General features: G+C 36.1%; 1 protein-coding gene across 14 annotated transcripts in view; it reads right to left on the reverse strand.

The window, feature by feature from the left end:
* The window catches only part of MEF2C (myocyte enhancer factor 2C), a 166,135-nt gene that overhangs the window by 129,059 nt on the left and 14,733 nt on the right, over positions 1-22,343 (reverse strand). For 11 of the 14 annotated variants that reach the window (XM_028493051.2, XM_028493064.2, XM_028493061.2 and 8 more), the window contains one exon: positions 20,152-20,238. The gene's annotated coding sequence lies outside the window, so the exon portion shown is untranslated. Of the gene's footprint in view, positions 1-15,646; positions 15,691-17,025; positions 17,146-20,151; positions 20,239-22,343 lie in introns of those variants that run through there. The other 3 variants (XM_055086657.1, XM_028493058.2, XM_055086659.1) reach the window with 3 other exon arrangements.

Below are 22,343 nucleotides of genomic sequence, written 5' to 3' on the forward strand. Positions count from 1 at the left end.
TCATAGTTGAAAGTATCAATTATATTTATAGAAGATCAGTCTTACTTCCAGCCACCAAGCCAGCAAGAATTGAAAACCAACTGGTCAACATATGTTGATGCAGATGGAAAAAGGCTACAACTGTCTTTAAATTCCCCAAAGAAAGCTGGTGGAGAGCCTTCTGGTCACTGCAGTCTAACCTATCATTACCCGTGCAGTGAGACTCTTTGATGGGTTTCTTGTCTATGAATAATACATATTTTGGGGACAGCTTTACAAAAATAATCTTTCTTTGATCCAAAAAGACCTATGACTAAGCAAATGCAAAGAAAGAATTACCTCCCAACCACAAAGCAGGGTGGTATCCATGTCGGAAATTGAGGCAACTGGCAAAATTCAAAAGTATTTTTGAGATAAACCGGCCCCACAGTTTATATTCTAGAGAACCAGGAAAATTTCAAGCTTCGAAACGGCTCTTCCCTTAATTTTTAAAAATAAAATTAGGAAAAAAAAATCTGATTATTTCTTTGTAAGGAATTATTAAATAAAAGGGCCTATCTTTTTAGAAGATCTGGTATTTAAAAGTATTTCACAGGGACTTCCCTGATGGCACAGTGGTTAGGAATCCACCTGTCAATGCACGGGACACGGGTTCGAGCCCTGGTCCGGGGGGACCCCACATGCCTCGGAGCAGCTGAGCCCGTGCGCCACAATTACTGAGCCTGTGCTCTAGAGCCCGCGAGCCACAGCTGCTGAGGCCCGCACGCCTAGAGCCTGTGCTCTGCAACAAGAGAAGCCCCGGCTCGCCGCAACTAGAGGGAGCCCGCGCACAGGAACAAAGACCCAACACAGCCAAAAATAAATAAATAAATTTATAAATAAACAAATAAAAGTATTTCACTATGCAAACCATACTGGCAAATATTCTTTAAGTTCTGTGAATCTCCCTAAGAGGAATAAGCGTTTTTTTCCCCAATGAAATTTAGAATTGTATTTACACTTTGAGTGATAAGTAGCGGATTTTAAAGATTAGTCCTTCAGGATAAGTATAATTAAGTTTGCCTATGGAGTTTTGTCTCGAAATGATCTTCTGTATATTCAGATTGTAGCAAAAGAAAAGATTCTGGTTGTTCTTCCGTCCCTGTTGACTCCTTCCCCAATAACAGCAGTAGTTAGTGAGGTCAAGTCTACCATCTTGTAATGCACAATGGCTGTTTTACTCTCCCCGCCCCGCTGCTGATGGCCTTGAGGGGATGAGTAAGAGGCCCCGACATCTTATGGGCTTTGACCAAACATTCTTTTCAGTTCACTCTCTGTGATTCTTGGTATAGAATAGCCTTCTTATCCCAAGAGCAAATATTCAGGATTACCAAAACTAAACAATTCAAATACCTACAGACTAGTTAAAAACTAAAGTTATTTGACATGTAATGTTATGAATAAATTAAAATGTTGGCAAGAAAATGTGACCTCCAGAACTGACCTTTGTCACTCATCTTAAATATATGTGCCCTGCTCCCATCATCAAAAATATAACAAAATCAACTTATGACAGACATGTATACATTACCATATTTGAAATATAATCAATAAGGATTTTTCTTTCTTCTAAGGATTTTTCTTTCTTCAGGTATTAAGAAAACTTACTATAACAATCATTTGATATAACTCTAGAAAGACAATTTAGCAATTAATCTATATGATGTGACAACAGAGCCATTGAGTGTCAAGAAAATTATTTTCTTGCTAAAATCTGCAAAGTTGTTTCAAAAAAAAATACACTCTTTATGTGTATTGCTTGAGTTCTATATGTGGCAATATATCAGTTTCATAATCAGAAAAACGACATAAATTACATCGTAACATGTATTTCATAAATTTTCTTTATGCAGAAACCTAATAACTAATTTTCCTATATATATATAATTAATGCTTAATTTGTGATTTTTCATCGATACTGTTTCTGAATCTTTATTTTTAGTTCATATGAATTATAACTTTGATTTAAAATGTTTAATTTTCCTTAACTCTGAGTTATGTTCATATAAAAAATTATTTTAAAAATCTACAATTAGCACTTAACTACATTTAAAAATCTTCAATTCTGGAGAGACTTAAATACCATGATCTGTACACAAAATGTAAATGTGTCCATTATCTATCTGCACGTGCATATATATGCAGTATGTACTAACTACACATAAACTTCAAATGCTGCTAACTTATTAAGTTAATTATTTCAGGAATAAATGCAAGTTTCCATTGCTCAGTTTTTCTTTACCGGTACAGAAAACCAGAGAAATTGCTTTATATGAAGAAGACAACAAAACTCTGAATTTTTATATAGAATCTTTCATAGGAATAGAGACACTTTAGCAAGTAAAAATTAAGCGCAGAAATATTTACCTATTATGCTTTTAAAATGTGAACATCTACAAAGGAGAAATGTTACATTACTTTGAGAATACAGTTTATCAAATGTCTTTTACAGAATAAGAGCGTATTTGATAGTTTAACTGCTTTTGATTTAATTTAATGATATCAAAGACTTAAGGAAATCAATACTATCTGTCAAGTCAAATAACTGATACTAAATAGTATATCACAATATTTTAAAAAATAAATCCTTGACTTGAGTAGGAAAGTAGGTTTGTTTTTAGTATGTGTAATTTAATGATTATAAAATAAATTTTGTAATTGGAAATTTGATTTTTCATAAAAATCTTTATTTTAAACATTCCTATAAAAATCTACTCTTAAATTTAAAAACAATACATTCTGTCTATCATTATAGATGTTTGTGAACTTTTAAAATTTTATTTTTAATGAAAAGTAAATATTTGGTCAAAATATGTTTGGAAGAAAGCTTTTGGCCTTTGAATATTATAAAAGTTTCTTAGAAATCTCTTTAAGGCTGAGTACAATAAAACTAGGGCAACGCATATATTCTCAGTTACTCTTTAAAAAAACCTGTAAAAGTGACTATAGTGGCATGTTCTGACACATTCTTTTCATAAACTGAACCCTGTTAGTGACAGCAGAACAGATTGTGTGCATCTGCTGGGAATGAGCCAGATGACAGTGGAAAAACGCACATGGATACCTTGGCACAGCAAATAAAAAATGGAGAAAAAAAAAGACCTGGAAGAGAAAGTGCTCAACTTTAATTGAAACATCCTTTCCAACATGATGAACTTCATCCAACCTCCTCTTGTAGCCTGTCAATTTAACATATAAGAATGTGTTTTAAAAGAGAGGGTCCTTTGTAAATTAGAACTGTTTGTCTTCTCCTTTCACTAAATATTGACTCAGGTTTTGGATTATTTCTTCAAATTATAGCAAATATAATAAGCATTAGGGTAGAAAAAGAGGCCAAACCACTCTACCACAGTCTGGTAAGAGAATGCTTAACTTCTAAAAACCTTTTCAGGTTCAAGTCAAATTTTAAATATCTGGGTTAAGTTCTGAATTATATGGGTAGTATATTGCCAAGTGCTAGGGATATCACACTTCAAACTTTCTGCAAATGTGACTATTGTAAATACTGCTTGCACTCAATAGTCCTACAATATTTGATTTTATGCTGATCTACCACAGAATTGTTTAAACAGTTGGCTCAATAGCGCTAGAGAGGTCCATATATAAAAACAAATGTGCTTCTATAAATCATATCAGGAAGTTCTCTTGGATGCTCTGATTACAATGAAAATTTATTCTATACAGTATACAATGCAAATTTTAAACTGGAGACGAAGTTGTTTAATAGATTAGTAGTCTGACTGAAGCAGCTGCAGTCAAAAAAAAAAATCTGGTGATTAACAGCCATTTTCCAGTAATCATAACCCTGGAAAGGGCTACTAAGCAGGGGGAGGGGGTTGCAGATGGGAATAATTCTCTAAGCCCATGTGCCTTAGAGGGCTCCATCATCTTCATGCAGACTTATTATTACTATTATTATTATTTTTAAATTAAAGCTTTTAGAGGCATCCTTGATTGCAGTGTTGGGAGCTGTCCATGCTGTTTTACCATAGGGAAGTCCACTCTGCAAGTATTCCTTGCACTGAGCACTCTTTAGCCAGGCATTAAAACAGGGCTAGAAAAGAAAGCCAAAATGCAAGGTGCACACTGGAGGGGTGTTATTCAAGAGCATGAGAATAATTTCAAGTGCTTGCAACTCCATAGGCTGTCTAAATGGGGCAGGCCTCATCGACACTACCTGTCATCCAAAATATGAATTTTTTTTGAGAAATTAAGTGAATATAAAAGCTGAACAAAAAAGTGGTAAGCAGACTCTAAGACCAGATTTATTCCCATTTTCATCCACATCTTACCTAAATTTGTTTATTTGTGTTATCAAAAGGTGTAATCCTCAGGTAAATTTCTGCATTTTCTGTACCACTTTATATTTCTTCTCACATAAAGAAAATACCCAGATTAAGATAAGTTCATTTGTTTGTCATCTCAAAGTTGACAAACTATAATTAAAATGAACAATCCCTCAAATCTGGGGGAAAAAAGGATGATAGAAGTGTTTTTTACTTATTTTTAAACTATTCCAATAAAAATGCATTTTATCTTTACAAGAAAACAAAATTTATTAATTTATTCAACAAATATATATAGAATACCTATTACATGCAAGAGTGATTGTGAAGGAATAGAAAGATGAGTAAAATGACACTCATTCTTCACAAATTAATTTATCTCCACATACAATCAAAATTATGTAATAAGAAAAATAAAGAATACTAATAAATCCTTCAAAAATGGTTAATACTAATGCTAAGAGAAAAAAAAAACCTTTAGAACTCTTGGTGAGGCTGTTTTCACTATAAAAACCACATAATAACTCTATGTACCTCAAACACTTCCTCCAAACTGAATTTTTATTAAAACTAAGCAATAATCTATGTGGAATTCAGAACTTTCAATAAATGACTTTTAAAAATCATAGATGAAATTATTTTGTTTCTTTGCTTCCATTTCTAGTTCTAAAAATAATGTGATATTTATCTAATGACATCTGATGTGTGAAAGATTTTGATTTTCTTGGAGTATACTGTACTGAGTGATCATTAGCATTGACCTCATAAAACATCAGAATTAGAGACTTGCCCTGAAAGTGACTCAATTTTAATGGTATGAAAGTATTAGTGAAAAAAAAAAGTTCAAAATAATTATTCCACCAAGCATTTCTAAGTGATCATCATTGGCAGGAAGATAAAATGATTAAAATATAGTGTAATGATATGATAATAACTTACTAATTACTCATCACTTACTTTCATTTTTATATGTATTACCCCGTTTAATCCTTACAATAACTCTAAGAGGTGGGTGGTATTATTATCCCCATTTTACAGTTACTGAAACCAAGGCTTTCTGGTGGTTAAATAACCTACCTACAGCCACTAACCAGTAAATGGAAGACTGGATTTTGAACCCAGTTTGGTCTTTGCTCTTAACCATTACTCTGCAATGCTTACGAGTCTGTTTGTCTAATAGCACACGTATGTAAAATTAAAGAAATGGTATTAAGTATGGCAATGTGGTCTTCAAATTCTTTATGTCTGCAAATCAAAAGAACTGATTTTCTCTTTCACTTGCATTCATCCTCATCCTCTCATGCTTTTTGTCTCTCACTCTCTTTGCTCTTCCCCACCCATCTCCCCCTCTACACACACACACACATACACACACACACACACACACACACACACACACACACCTTGGAGATTTGGCCCAACACTTCACTTAACATAATCAAGGCCATAATTTGGATCAACTAGTCCAATAACTGTACCATCTGCTCAGACTTCATAATGCTGTGCATTTTTGCTGTGGACATACCATTCACTGACTCTAAAGCCATCTGTCCTTCCTTACAAAGACATCATTCTGCAGCCTTTGTTGCTTCAAGATCAGTGTCTGGAGCTCTTTCATGACATGGCATTGGGCTGTGATGAACCACATCAATCTCTCAAGTGTAAGAAGGTAAGTTAACACCTGAAACAATTCTATGATCTCACACGTGTAGTCAGAACAAGTTAAAAGTGCACTTGCTTTCTCACAATACCAAATATTCTGAAGCAAGATGGGAACTCAGGAGAGAATCCAAAAACAATAAAAATTGAGGAAGAAAAGAACAAGGTCAAGAATTCTTTGATTTCTGAAGCTAAAAAATGAGAGAAGTCAAAAAATATCATATAGTGCTCACACTAACTCAAGAAAGATCAAATAGTCCTAGCAGGGACACTGCCCATTCATTTCAACCAAAGGACGGTAAGGAAACAAGCAATGGTTCAGAGTATCTTACCTGGCCCTTTGCAAATCCATTAATGCCATTGTGAAGTTTTCTTTTTGGTTTATGTAAGGGGGAGAAAAACTCAAAGGTGAAAGAAAAGAAAAACATAGTCAAAATTATTTCCTTAACCTATAACCTAGACAGACTCTAGGTTAAAAGTGGTCTTTTGATAAATACTAGAAACGAACAAATAGATACACTTTAAAAAAAAATAGCCAGGTTTGTTCGTCTTCATTTAGTTAAGAAAAATAATCCTGACGAAACTATGTCTGGGTTTATACTTTTTAAACATATTTATATTAACTGTTACAAAAGAAGGGTGAAAAGATCGACTTTCTGGACCACAAAACCTTTACTTAAAGACCATCCAACAACTTAGTAAGGTTCGTCAAATGTGAATAGAAGTAAGGCAGCTTAAAAAAAGTACTTGGTAATTTACTCATTAACAGTTTAAAAATTTTTAAATTCTTGCCCAGAGAATTACCTACTTCAGGAACCTCCAAGAGATTAATGTTTTAATCAGGTACAGTTTTATAATATTTATAGAGCAAGATAATCCATTTTCGATTAAAAATTTATCCAGTGCACATACTGAACAACTGAAACTTTGCAATGTGTCTAACAATATTTATCCAGTGGTGATGATTCAAATTATCCTATGGTTCAGGAGAATTCCAAGAAGATAAAGAAGTCTCGTACCATATCCCAAATGAAAGCATAATTTTAAAGGTTGAATCTGAATTTTTAAATAGGATGTTTAATTTTCTAAGAAATAAATGTCAAAAATTATTGACTCCTATGTATATTAATATACGCAAAAAAAAGTTTAACATTTTTTCCTCTTGCTAATGGGCCTTGAAAGTGTGCCAGGTGTAGGGCACTTGCTCATAACACCTACGGCAAGAATAGGCCATCGTGATCATACTCTTACGAGTTACCTTTTACATTTTAAGATCCATGTTGTGTTAATTTCTTAACATTTTATTAGGAAACATTTGCATCCACAGAAAATAGTTGCTTGATATTCAAACGTAATTAAAATTATCTTTCTTATCTATTTTAGCTTAAGGAGAAATAAAATTAAATTATGTTTAACTGTTGGTCTTATCTGGTAAATTTTATATAGGCAATTAATAATTGGTTTAGTGGGTTAATAAATAAACTAACATTTATATGCTATTTGTATACTATTAAATCAATAATCTAATTTAAAAATAAAGTTGGAACAAATATTTATTATGTAGCAACACTTTCTACTTAAGGCTCTCACTTAATACGTTTCTATAAGAGAAGGCTAGTTTTAGAAAGGTGTGCTGGCAGTAATTTGACTACACTTCACACAAATAAGAATTCTACCACTGATTGAAAGGAGCCATGGCAGCTAGAAATTATTTTTAAAAATCACACTGGTAATGGCTGAAAATGTAACTGGTAATTAAAGACTGGTTTTAACAATTTTTTACTCTATTTTACAAGGAGAAGTACGACTTTTCAGACTACAGTTTCAAATGTAAAGAATATTAATGCAGATATTTAGAAGTTGATGTATTTTGCATAGTAATAAGCACATTACTTACATGGTACCTTTCAAATGAAGAGCATAAACCAAATCTGAAAACTAAAGCCCATTATTTTCTCCCTTTGTATTTTGACCTAGTAATCATTAAAAGTGTGAGTGTTTATCAATAAAAATTACTGTAGTACCACATATTGTGGTAGAACATTGCTATTTCCCGAGATAAGTACAAAAACGATTCAATGTTAATTTGCATCACAAAATGACCTAACATATCTGGAATATAATGTACAGGCTTCATTGAAAAGAAACCATTACATTTTTCTCTGCAAAACAAAAAAATACAGACATCTGATTGGGCCTGCATGTGCTGGAGGAGGGGGGTGGGAAGAGTGCTCATTTTCTATCTTACACCTATTGTTTTAAGCATTCTAAACTGCTCTCTGGGAAGAAAAAGGAAACATACTGAATCCACTTTGCAGTTAATGTCTTAGTGATTTAAGAGGCAGAGTTTTCAAGTTATAGAAGGGAAACGCTATGCTTTTCCTTTCCCAAAGCGATTGCCCAGGAAGAAGGCCCTCTGGTCCTTAGCCTAGCAAGGGGAAAAAAGGACATTACATCGGGCTGAAATCACTCCGAGACAGAAGAGGGGAAGTTTATGATGTGGCACTGTGCGCTGTATCTGGTCTGCAGCCAGGAAGTTTTCATTTTGTAGCTCTGCTGCCAGTACCTGCCCTGCATATTCAGGAATAAAAATACATCAGACCTCTACCTCAGAAACTGTGGATGTTACAAAGAATTAAAAGAGTTTATTTTTCTCTCTTTATCCTGAGTGTAATTACTGTTTTTAAAAAGAAAGAGCTGAAACTATAGTAACTGGAGGGTTTTTTTTTCCCCTGTTTAAACTCCTCAAACTACCTTCCCACAAAGCCATTTAAGTTAAATGGTACATTTACAGACTCACCTACATGAAGGATATAACTTAAAACATCTGCTTAGACACATACATTCTGTTCAGATACAAAGAATGTGGCAAAAAAATTGAAAAATATAGGGCCATTATATTCTTAAAATGTGTGTTCTTCTGTATGTGTGTGTGTGTTCATTCATTAAAGAGATTTTTGACTGCCAATTAGGTAGTCGGTCCTATAAAGGCTTCCTTGTGTGACCATGATTTCTAAAAATAAAATGCTCCAGTGAATATTTCTGCTAAATAATCACATCTTTAAAATTACTTTAAAGAAATCCCAATCCCTCATGTTACGTTCAGCAATAATACCAGCTTTCCATAATAAGCCTTGGTTGTATACCTCATGCGTGGTCAACAATTAATTAGAAGGTTAAAAAAAGCCATGTTTATTAAGTAGTAGACTAATTTCCTTGTCTGTCCCCACTTATTTACATTCGTGAATCTATTTTCTAATTTTGCAAATAAATAAGCATATCTAAGCCAAAGCTGCCTATCTTCAGGGTTCAGGGAAAGATGCATTCTCTTGCTATCATTCTAACTCGCTGAAAGAATCACAGATGTGTGAAAAAGCGAGACGGATAGTTGTTAGATGTTTTAAAAAACACTTCGCATTCTATCAAGACCATTATCTACTGCTTTTTATATCCAATATACTAGAGATCCATGGTATCTAAGAACAATTTATATGAATTCTTCCTGTGCATCTTATCTATGACAACAAGATACAAGAGGAAAACCAGACCACACTCGGGATACTATTTGGAAAAAGCAGGTTCTCACCAGGGACTGCTTCAGAGATCAGTTTCTCTAGTCTCTAGAAACAAGTTTAAGGTACTTTACTTAAATCATTACTAGAAGATTTGCACTGTCATTCTACATGAATCGCAACCACTTGCAGGATGAACAACATTGCTCCATTCATTTCAGATTTACAGCATTAAGAATTAATAAAGTCTCTATAACATCTGCATTATTAAAGAGTAATGATTCCTGTGGAAATCTGCCCATAATAAGTTTACTGTTTTTATCGCTTGTAATATCACCAATTTCGTTTATAATGTCCTCAAAAGATAATCTTCATGTATACTTTGAACTTTGTTTACGACTGGTTATATTTTAAAAATAAATACAGAGATTTAACTTAGGCAATACAACGACAATGTACAACAAATGCATTATGGTGATGACAAATGAATGCTACTCATGCTATCACCTCAAACCCAAATATGTATACAACAGGTATCATATAATTTCCATACTTAGTAGGAATATGACTTTCCTTTTTGTAGTTAATGTTAAAATAATACCAAAGAAATGTGAGATAATGCTATACTGGATAATCTTTTCTATAATCTTATTTTTTCAATGGTATTCTTTGTTACAGAATTTTCTTTAATTATTTTTCTTGCACAGACAAAAACAACTAACATAAGAACATTGATGCTATCTATTTATTCTTAAGAGAGATAGGGAATGGGTGCTTTTAGCTTTCTTTACTTCTTTATGCCTCAATACATATGTAAAATAGTTACTACTGAAATCTTCTTTTGAGAAAAATTAATTCTAGTGTACTTTATAGAAGTTAATATTAAAATAACAAAATTTTCAGACTTTTTTCAGCATAGACTTTTTTCAGTGTGAGAAAGGTTGTCAATAAGGACTGCTTTTAAGAAAAACCTGACAGTTTCCTTTGCTCACTAACTATAGCACATGATTAGAAATTATTTTCTTTCTCATGCTGTTATTCACTTACATACTGCATACTTGCTTCAATTCTCCAAGGGAAGAAATGTGGCTCTTGTGGGAAAGGTCCACCCCTTTCTACATGCTTGCTTCCTTGAACGAAAGGAACACACCCCCTAACATTCTTTGAAATGTGTCCAACATGCACAGAATTGGAATAGCACTGTATTACTGACCAAATTAGAAAATCTTAAATGAGAGTCAAATATTGTTAAAGTGCGTGTGTTCTGAATCAGGACAACTAACTGATGCATACAGAGGTAACGGAAATGAACTACGTTCAGTCTCAGCCTAGTGTCTATGTTTGGACGCTCAGAACACTTGTGTTAGTGGACGAAATCTGTGAGTGTTTTTGGGCACTTGTGTGTGGTATGACAACTCAGGAGGAGGCCCGTAAATGTTACAGGTTTCTGAGGGCATCCTTTGAACTTAAGACATTAGGGGAATGCCTCCTCTCTTTCATAAATACTTTAAAGAAAAAATACTCAGAAATTGAAGTATCCATCTTTTGTAAGCAGAATCAGAAAGTTGTCTGAAATCACAGAAGTGCATGAATATTGAAAGTCTACGCTCACCATCCTAATGAAAGAAAACTCACATCAAAGTTGGTATCCACTAACTTCCACCTCATTTGACAATTTTCTGGTCATGAGAAATTGTCTTCCAACAAGTTTTCCTTCTATTATGTAGAATACTATGCTCCCAAAGCAAGTTTTTTAAAATTGTTATTTTCTAATAAAGAGACACACTCCATACTTGTGGGAATCTGTGCATTTATCTTTACTTTTAATTTTCCTAAACCCTCTTTTTTTTTTTAATTCCATTTTTACATAGAAATTTGCAAGTGTAAAGACACACAGTGTGAGCAAAATTTTATATCTCTTTTAAGGTATTCCAGTGTTTAAATGAAACGGTTAGTCCTTTTGCAATTTGTTCATCAGGCATTTGCGGATGAGCTCAGCTGTATAATTTCCAGGCCTACAAAATGGAAGCTCTGCTACTCCGCCTATGTTTTTCACTTGGAATAATAGTGGATATAAAGTGAATATATAAACTGGACCTGAAGGTAATAAACTTATTAAAACTTAATAAGATATTGTTATGGTCAAAGAAAACCTGCTAGTGTGTGCCACAAATCCACTCAGATGAAACATCTCATTCACTGGAACTTCCTATCTTATTATAATAATGCACAGAAAATTAAACACATAAATATTAATTTTACGTATCACAGAAGATGTAGGCAATGAAAATGCAATGTTTACATTTATGGGTGACTCATTAGTGTTTTATTGTGTGAAACACTAGGAGGCATCAGTTGGGTAAAAAAGGACTTCAAATTTTAAAGAAGCAAGAAATTACTGTAGAGTTGGATGCGTAGAGTAGGGGTTTTCAAAATATTATTATGTAAGCCGAAACTTTATTCTCTGAAATAAACTCTCTGAAAACATCATATCTTGTAAAGAATGACCTTTATAAAACATTCATGAAATAGATAAAATCTGACCAAGAAACACCTATCAAGATCTATTTCAAATGTATGGATTCATTAACTATGTAATTCCACATTTTTGTGAAGAATATATTTGGTAACAGAATAACATAATGGCTATTGACTACCATGCATTTTCTGCTCAGTTACTCAATACCATGAGAGTATCTTTTACTTCTGGCAAATTCTGTTTTGTGCTCTTTACAATGCCTCTGAAAATGTCTACTGCAATTAAGACGTATAATAATAACTTTCATACAGCATCCAGAACTTTAAGTCTGCTCAGAAGGAAGTGATGGAACTTAAAATGAAAGCAATGAGGATGTATATAAAAAGTACATGTTTTCTCTTATTTCACTATTGAAAGCCTGTCATTTGAAAACTGAGTTTTCTACTGTTTGAATGGCTCTTCATAATGATGAAGCAACAGGGTCGTGGTATACTTATCTAGCAATCATTTGAAATTGGAGTGTCTTGCCGTTCCTCAACAATCAGCTTTTATCTTTGACCTATCAAAATAACATGTGAACTGCGTAATCCGCCTTTTGTAAGGTGCACAGACTCTGTTGTCGCTCCTGGTTTTGTGAATCGCCTCTGTAATCTGGTTTGATTTCCTAAAGATGACAGATCTCGGTGAACAGTCAGGCTTTACTGAGTGCAGGGCAGTCCACGCGCCCATGAGATTAAGGTACAGTGCTGAGGACGGGGATCTTAATCACCTACCCTTCCACATGCAGCACATAGACTGAGCACCAGTGATTAAATCTTTTCATTATGTCCAGGCAATCACTGCATTCATAAAACGAATATGTGCATTTTTATATGGTGTTTTTATATGGTGTTTTCTCAGAGGATGTGCTTTGGAAAAAAAAAAGTAGAACTTTATTAATAGCCTCTTTAAAGTCCACTCTGTGATCCTTAATTGCATATGAATTCTTCCATGTTGTTCTGAATCGTGTCCCTGAAGCCAGGGTTCTCTGTTTAATAACTATTTTTTTGTTATTATGAAGCACAAGTGTTGCTGCACAGATATTTCCCCATTTTTGTCACTTTCTGAGATTTCATAGACTCAAAATATACCGCACGTAGAGTTGGGAAATAAAACCACAAAATATACTACAATAAACAGAAGAAAGTTTTGAAATATAATGTTAACATATGCCAAGCAGTTATTTAGCTCAGTTTTTTATAAAAGAAGTTTAAATACAATAAATCACTTGTTGGAAAGATATGGTTGTAGTGTTATGCAATTTATTGATTTGGTAAAGTGAGGGCCAAGGAAGAAACTCACAGACATCTGAAAAATATAAAACATGATGCTTTTCCAGTATTCAATTTTGAATCATTAGATAGCCCTTTTCCCTTATGGAATGAACCCTTTCCCCCAAATTTTGAAAATTGAATATGTTTAACAAAGAAGAAAAGAGGCAAGGTACAGTAAAGTCCTTGTTATTTAAATTTCATGTTATTTAATGTTGATATGTTTTTGTTCTGAAAAGTTAACATATATGATTGCATACTTTTTTAAAGCATGAACAGCTCAGGAAAGCTGGAAAATTGACTTTTTATTATAAAGTGCTCATTTGTTACTTAAACCCCAGAAACGGATTAAAATTTAATAAAAGTTACATCTTTAATATTCTCTTTCACTATATTCCACAGCAATCAGAACGTAAATAGAGTAATTAATGAATGAGGTAACATACTGCCTTTAGTAAGAAGTCTGCAAAATATGCCACAAATACTCCAAAGCCGTGTGAATTACATTAGTAAAAAACAGATTTTTATAAAGTTTAGTAAAACCTGAAGTAAGGATAACTGCCAACTATTGTCTCCTTAACTCGACTAGGGGACCATATCTTAAACAAACGTTGAGTTTAAAGTGTGTTTTGATGAAAACTTTTAGATTTGAGTTAGAAGTCTAATACATAGCCAAATATACTTTCCTACAAAGAGAATGAGATACTTAGTTTTAGAGATTTCTTTTCCCTCTTGAGGTAGGACATTAGACATGTACATCTTTTACCTGTCAAGTTCTGAATCTACTTGCTTTAGAACTACCTCTTCAACTTAATAAATAATTTCATGCATACACTGGAAGACAAAAATATGGTTTATTAACTGCCTTATATTCAACCAAAACTCCTTGTGCCATATTGGTACATACTCAACGTTTTCAAAGACTGACCAAAACCGATATTATTTTTAAAATTAAATAAGATGTTTTAGTTTCAAATTGGAGATTGTCAATCTCTTTAAAGCTAAAATTAGTATGCATACAGAGGTTAAATGGGGTTCACAGGTGGTCACATTTCCATGTCCTACCAAGTCTCTAGGGATTGGAGTTATTATATTCTACATAAACATCTTTACTCTGCAACCGCAATTCTATTGCAAGGTGCCAGTGAAAAAGAGGCTGGTCACTCTTTTTGACTGGTATAATGAGGTAGCTAGAGTTCCTTTTATAGCACTTAGAAAATACAGGCAGTCACTAACTATTTCACAAGACAGTTACTATTAGAGTTAGTAGTATCAGATTCACAATAGTAAAATACACTTTGTGTCAAAGCAATTCTCCACTGAGGACCGTTAAAGAACTGGCAGACAGCCTGATTCTGCTTTATACTGTCAGCATTTACATATAAAGGAATTTTATACAAAAGACACACATTCCTAAAATGTGAAGAAAAAGGGCTTTTCTCCCAAAATGGTAACTAGTGGACCTAGAATAGTCTCAGACATGTTTCAGACATACAATTTCCTTTAAGAATGAATAGCCATATTCTGGGAAGGAGATAACACTAACATTAAATTTAAATACTTGCATAATATTTAATAACACAATAAACAATGTGCCATGTCTACATATACTTCCTTTGTGCGAAACTTTATCACTGAGTTTGGTAACTTTCATCCAAAGTCCAAACAGAAGGCAATTTAAGTGACTCAACCTTATTTGTTTTTAAACAGCTATGTATTTGACTTGACATAAAGAGCAATGCACATACTGAAATCCCAACAAGAATTGTGAAATGTGTAGACTACCATGGTCAGTGTATTACTTTTTGTCTACACCAGTTAAGAAGCCCTCTATCAAGCCAGCACTTTGGTAATGGAAGAAGATGCACAATGGTATACTCTGACAGACAGCCATGCTTTAGCTCAAACTAATCCCAAGATTTAGTGGCTCAGAAGCATAACCCAAAGCAAATCAGTCTTTGGTGGGACTCATAGGAGCATCTTTCCACAGTGAACTAACGGCTAAATCTTAAGGCATGTACTTCAAGGTCACAGAACATTCTGTGAAATATTAAAGTCCACCAGGCTCCACATGTTCCACCATATCAAACATGCTAATGATGTGAACTAACTTCATGAAACTTTAAACACACTGATGTGACAAGAACGAGTCAGGAGTGATTTCAATAACTGATGGCAAACAGATAGGACTATCTAAAAAGTTACTTTCAGCAACACACAAGGAAATCATGGAATCTAAGAAAAGAACGCACAACAAGCCTCAACTTCAAGCCTTCAAAGAGGCACAGCGATAGACCCAGTGCCGTGGAATATAATGATGCAGATTTCAGAGACAATACCCCGGCTATTTCTATATCCTGGAGAAATGTCAGAGGTACTTACATGAAGGAAGAACGATCAGATTAGTCCTCGGGATATTTTCCTTTCTTAAGAGAGAGACAGAAAAAAACAAAAACAAAAACAAAAAAACACAACAACAACAGTAATCTACTTCGTCCAGCCTTGAAGTGCTTCTCCACCTGATTCAAACATGCAGTCACGGCGACCCACACAGAACCTTCAAAGTCAATCCAATAGCAGCCCGAAGATGTCTGGGTGTACGCGTGTGCTCAAGTGTCTGACTGCGAGCAGAGCGAGCAGAGAGCTGGAGACGATGTGTGTGTGTGCGTGTGTGTGTGTGTGTGTGTGTGTGTGTGTGCGCGCGCGCGGAAGGAGCGCGCGCGGGGGAGGCGCGCGCGGGGCCGCGCATTCGCGCGCGCCGAGGCCGCTCCAAGGAGCAGGAGGAGGGGGAGGAAGGGGAGGAGGAGGAGGAGGAGAAAGTGGCTCTCAGCGGCCCGCAGGATTAAAAGTAACCAGACTCGTCCAGAAAACTGCGTCCAGGAAGGAAGTGACAGAAGACGAATGGGAAAAGGCGAGCCGCTCTCAGCCTTTGAAACATCGCGTAAAAAAGGCGGGGGGCGGGGGGAGTGGAAGGATGTTGGGAGGGGAGGCGGGGGTGGCAGAGAAAACGGAGCACGCGGCTTGGGGTTCTAGGCAGCACATCCCATGAAGTGCCTCTTGCCTTCTTGTCCTTTATTTTATTTTGTCCTTGCCTTTGCCTCGCGCTGCCTTCTTCCTCTCTCTCCCTCACAATCCCAAACCGTTGACTCTCTCTCTCAAGAGCTGGAGAAATCATCAGTTTCACTCTTGCAAAAGGGGGGCGGGACCAGACCTCGGAGCATTTTAATAAAACAAACATAACAGCAGTTCCCTCCTCACCCCTCCCGTCTCAACTAGATTGATAAATTACTCCACTACACTACTTTAATTATGTATATGGTATGCAGAATAAATCACTGAACATCAGTACCTCAATCAAGCACTTTTAAATGATAATTGCATCTTGGTGAATCAATCTTTCCATTCCTGACATTTTGCTAATTTTAGTTTTACGGTGGGGTAATGGCACATGCCATACGCAAACCTAATGACAATTCTTTATTGCTCGAAATGAAGACAACGCCGCGAGCGGCGGCTCCCTGCTCACTGCCGGCGCCGCCGAGGACGCTCGGAGAACCGAGTCTCCGGCTGCTGCGCGCTCGCTCCCCGGGGACGCTGCGAGCCAGCCTGCAGGAAAGTCCTTCTAAAGTCGGGATCTTTCCTCTGACCAATAGGAGCGCGACCCTAATAGTTGCTCTTGTGACTCCCCCCCCCCTCCCCAGTTTGGAGACGCGTTAACCACTTCGTTCTTCCACCGGTCCGAGCGCTCCTCCGTTACTCACGCGTAAAAGCCCCAGTCCAGGATGTCTGCAGCACTCGATTCCAGCGCGCTTTTCCTTCACGCCCAGAATACGCGGGTTTCGGCCCTGAGAGGCTGAAGGGCTAGAAAGGGAGCCGAAACGCTTCTCAAGTGTTAGTAATGTACAAAATAATAAAAGGATTACCAGTATTTGAACTCTCGACTTCATCTCGGGGCCATGAACTTTCTAATCAGGTTGGAAATATTTACCGAGGCGGCAGCTTCCTCGGAGATTTCCCCCTCCCTTCTCCCACAATATCTCTTCCACACCTTACTGGATTTTATCCAAGGCATTAACATGTAAACTAAACCAACTTCCCAAATGCATTAGGCTTCCCTATCCGATAGCTGATGACTTCACTTATCCTGAAGAGTTTCAGCTGCACAGGAAGCAGCAATAGAGACTGATAAGGAAGATACTTATATTAAGGTTTAAGCCCAGTAAATACTTTTCCTTATCAAAAAGGAAAAAAAGGTTAATATTCAAGATTTAGGAAAGGCTACTAGGGATTGAGCACCTCCCCTCCCTAGCCAATTACACCACGCCCAATAAAGCCGAAGATAAAATATAGCAACTAGTACACAAACCATGAAAATATAAGATTACATGCCAGTAGAACTATAGACTATATAAAATGTTTAAACCAAATTAAAAATTTTTAATATTGTGAAAAGAAGAAGAGAAAATACATTGGGGAAATAAAAATACTGAATGTACCAGAGTACACAATAGTAGTATACTGAAATATCTAGCTAATTAAAGATATTTCCTCACTTTAAAAAAATTCCTCTCAGCACTATGTGTTTAACTCAATGACTAGTTCCATTTCCCGTTAAATTCTGCACTGTGCCTCCAGACTATTTTAATGCATGAGGGCAGTGTAAATCAAAAAGCCGCCTTCTTCATTATAGGGGCTATTTGATCTGAGTAGCTTTTCTCAGAAGAGTGGGCTCAACATTTAGGTGTCTGCCCCAAGGCTTCACTTCAAAGGGGAAGGTTGATTTTACAGGCAAGTACAACTAGATGTGAATAATCTTCAGGCTTCTGGCTCATCACCATTGTGACTATCAGCCCAGAATCGATGAATCTTTTGCCATTGTTATAGGAGAGCATGGCAAACTGTCACAAAGCAAAAACTATCTGAAATACTATTATTTCTTGCAGATTAGTATCTACAATATATTTGTTTGCCTGTTTGCTTTTCATCTGGTGAGTTTGCTACTACCATGAATTCATTTTAATACTATGGCAGAGAAAATCTGTATCAGGTTTTCATTTAAGGTACAACTTCAAAAAAAAATCTAAAAATTTAAAGGTGCATTGACATTTTGAATACTAAGATATGTCTATACAGGGTGGAAGTTAATTTTTCGAGATTCACAAACGTCCTGACAAAGCAAATTGTTTGTAGGAACATTTGTTTATTGCCATAATGTCTGAAATTAACATAATGAATTGTAACAGCTTATTTTACATGAGCAAATAAGACATAGGCAATACATGACTTTCACCACAGTACTCTTTAGTTTTATTTTCCTTCAAAAAGAAAACTTTCACCTTTTAACATTTTTAAGAATTATTTAATAATAAACATTATAACAAACCCATAACTATCAATGATAATACAAGCATTCAAATGTATGTATAACACCACATTGTGGATAGTTTGAAAATAATTTAGATCTGGATTATACCACAGTTGGCCTTTTAAAATATAAGATATTCCCCTCAGCAGATTTAGCTTCTTAATTATGTGTGACCTAAGTTAATATTAGCATTTGTTTCCCTCCCATGAGCCTTTATAGTTGAAGTGGAACAGAAGTGTGCAGAAATATACAATAGAAGAAAGCCACCTGAGACTTAAAATTATTCACTGGTAATCCACAAAGTGGTTAATCCAAGAAACGCTTTGTGTTCATCTTTAAATACTTCTGAATTTTTTTTTTTTTTAAACCCAAATCATCCTGATCCTTGCCACCAAATGGTACTTGGCTAGGATGAGAGTATTTTCTGGTGTCGGGAGAAGCATGTACTAGGTGTTAGGAGGCCTGGATTCTCAGGTTCAAGATTTGTGCCTAACTAACGAGCGTGTCCTTTCTGGGCTTCAGTTTGCTTACGCGTTAAATGATTTCTCCAATCTATTCCAGTTCTATGATTGGAAAGTAGAAAATTCTGATACCCTTTAAGCCAATTGGAAGCTAGTGGCCTATCCTGTTAAATAAAAGGTGACACTTCCTGTAAGAGAAAATGATGTCTGGGACTGATGTACTGTTTAAACCAGCTTTTTTTCTTCCCAATCACCAAATATTTCCCTCATTAAATAAGTATCATAAGTGCTTTATTAAACATGTAAATATATATTAACTTGTTTTTTCCCCCCAAAGAATCATTTAGCAATATATTTAACTAAAGTGCCACAGAAGTTACAGAGAGCATGACTCTCAGGATTTAACTCTAGGGAAAGCTCATTTCTAATTTCTGTTCAGGGTTGCATATCATCTTACTCCACCCTCCACTTCTTACTACTTCCCTACATTAAATCAGCAGTCTACCTGTGCTCTGGGTCTGCCTGCTTTTAAGCTTGGCCCACGCTGGGTGTAGCTCTTGAAGTGAGCTTTAAAAAAATTATTCTAAAGTAAGCTGGGGCGGTTGCCACAGCAACCCACCCTAAAATGAAGAAAATCTATAGATTAATCTACCCCTCAATATTATTCAACTGTATAGTATCTGTTCTTCAGCCAGAATACTTTCAACACAAACATGATAATTGAGCATATAAGTTCAGATATAAAAAGTAGTAAGATACAAATTCCAAGAGCATAAAAAAAATGTTATATCTTTTATAGTTACAGTAGAGATGACATACAAAACTTCCCCTGAAATGGATTAATTGTAAAACAGACTTGCAAAGGTATGACCTGAAAGGTGACATGAGAGATGCATGCAAAATGGTATAGTATTGCTATATAATAAATCACCTATTGGTTATGCAAGACTCTATCACTTTTATACATGTTAACATTATAAGTACCTAATGACAAAGAGTTTGGCAGTTTTACCTTTATGAATTAACTTTGTGATGGATGATAACAAACGTGAAGCACTTACCACATACACATACAGTCATTTGCCTTCCATTCTTCACTTCATCTCTTCATAGAAGTTACTTCACAGTTTGCAACTCTTCTTTGGCACCTTAAAATGCATAAGTACAAGGTAAATAGTTAAAAAATAATTTTAAAGAATGTTGATACCAAAATACATTCAGATTAATTTATTTCTAAAACTTCTAATCTGAACTAACATTAATGTTAATTCTAATTTTAAACCAAATGAACGTGTATTGAATATAAAATAATTAAAATGATCATTAATTGTGATAATACCTATAACCTGTAATATAAATAGTGCCAAATAGTTAAATTTCAAAAATTCTTTAGGTACGGCCTCAGTCCATGCACAGTATACACCATATGGACTGCTTGTGATTGAGAATCTGCAATATAAAAAGGATTTGTTATTCCAAGCCAAGGTTTAATCATATCCTTTATCTCATATCTAAAGATCCTATATTTATCTTTATTTTTGTATATTTTAATATCTGATGAAGAATTACAAGGAAGAAAGTCAAATCCATCATATTCCAAGCTAACAAAAATTTGTCTAGTTGGGATACTGAAGTTGCAACTAAAGTTGCTGAAAGGGCTTTTTTATATGCTTAAAAGCCAATTTTCATACTTTGGGATTAAAGATATGAATTCCGTACACTTAATGAATTCTATTACCAATAATACCTGATCCTTCCAAGGAGTGTTTAACTGTACTGAGCACAGACAAGGGCTCTTGTGTTCTAGTCTCCATTTGAAGCCAGGTTTCAATGACTTTGAGCACACGAATGGACTTTTCCTTGGTTTCAGAGTGGTCTAGTCCTCCCAACCTTGAGGCATATCAGACCATGAAGGTCAATAACCATTTTCCCATTTGTATTAGCAAGAAGACTTTTCATAGTCAAGAGTCATTAAGATTTGCAAAGCCTCTGTATTTGGGTTGACATTCTTAAGTTGCTTCACAGTCAAGGAGAAATGAAGAATTTTGGCCACTTTTATTTTAGGGGTGTTAGCTGAGTTTAGTCTTTTAGACTCAGGCCCACAGTGAGTTAGTCTCAACTTGGTAGTCAGTACTAGGTGACCTGGTGAAATTACCATTCTCCCAGCTCTGCTTGGTTTTACAGTCTATTAAGCAGGAATCATAATACACATCTCCCAGGGCCTTTTCACCTTACAGAAATGCAATCTTCATGAAATAATGTCTGAAAGCTATGTTAAAGCTTTTTTAAATGCCACTACAAATTATGATACATTTCTTCCTTTTCCTGGATCAGTATGCCCAAATAAGGCTTGATCACTAATTTTCTTGCGAATGTGTAGTTCATTAAAAAGTATCCATATGCATGGCTAAATTTAATAGACTTTACCTTGTATTTACAAAACTGTTCAATGTTCTTCGGAACATTGATTCTAACCCATTTCTTGAAATATCACAGAACCCGTCAATTCAAAGAAAGGATTTTCACACTTCCCCTTTTAACTATTTTTTTCTAGATACCCCTATATGTGTGCCCTTTAATTTAAAAAGATCTTTACATGGGATCGGGGTAGGGATGGGGGTTAAAAATACCGCCCTGCGTTTTGGCGCCCACTCCTTTGTCTAGGAAGGACAAGGCTGGGATTCAGTCCGGACAGCCCCTTTTAAAGACCCAGACCCGGGACGCCTCTGGTTTCAGCAGCTCAGTCCGCTGAGTTATTGACTGCGGGCAGCAGCAGTCCCTCAGGTTGATTTGTGTGGAAAGTGAATCCTCGCTGGCTAGGCGTTCAGCAGAGGCGCAGCAGCCGCAAAGCCAGCCAATTATTGCCGGTCCTCCCCTCTAACACCGCTCTCACCACCTATACCCTCCTTTCTGTGTCGGTCTCCACTTACCCCCACCCACTTTTCCCCGCGCGGACGGAGCTGAGCGGGGGCTTCCTCCCGGGAGCGTGTCTAGAGCTCGGAGGCAGCTGGTAGGGGGTGAGTGCGCCACGTGCGAGCGCCCCAGGCGAGGAGGAAGCGGGCTCCGGCCCTTCTGGGGGCCTGCTGGGCCTGGGCGCGCGGAGGGGAGGCCGAGCTGCCTCGGCGGGGCGTGCACCGGGTGGCGTCTAGAGCGGCAAAGTCACCGCTTGGGAGCGGGTTGGCGGGGGAGGCAAACGGCCGGTGGCTTGGCGAGGAGGCCGCGTGGCGGGCTACCGGGAACGGAGGAGGGCGCA

Source organism: Physeter macrocephalus, chromosome 8 (assembly GCF_002837175.3).
Source record: "Physeter macrocephalus isolate SW-GA chromosome 8, ASM283717v5, whole genome shotgun sequence".
Lineage (NCBI taxonomy): Eukaryota > Metazoa > Chordata > Mammalia > Artiodactyla > Physeteridae > Physeter > Physeter macrocephalus.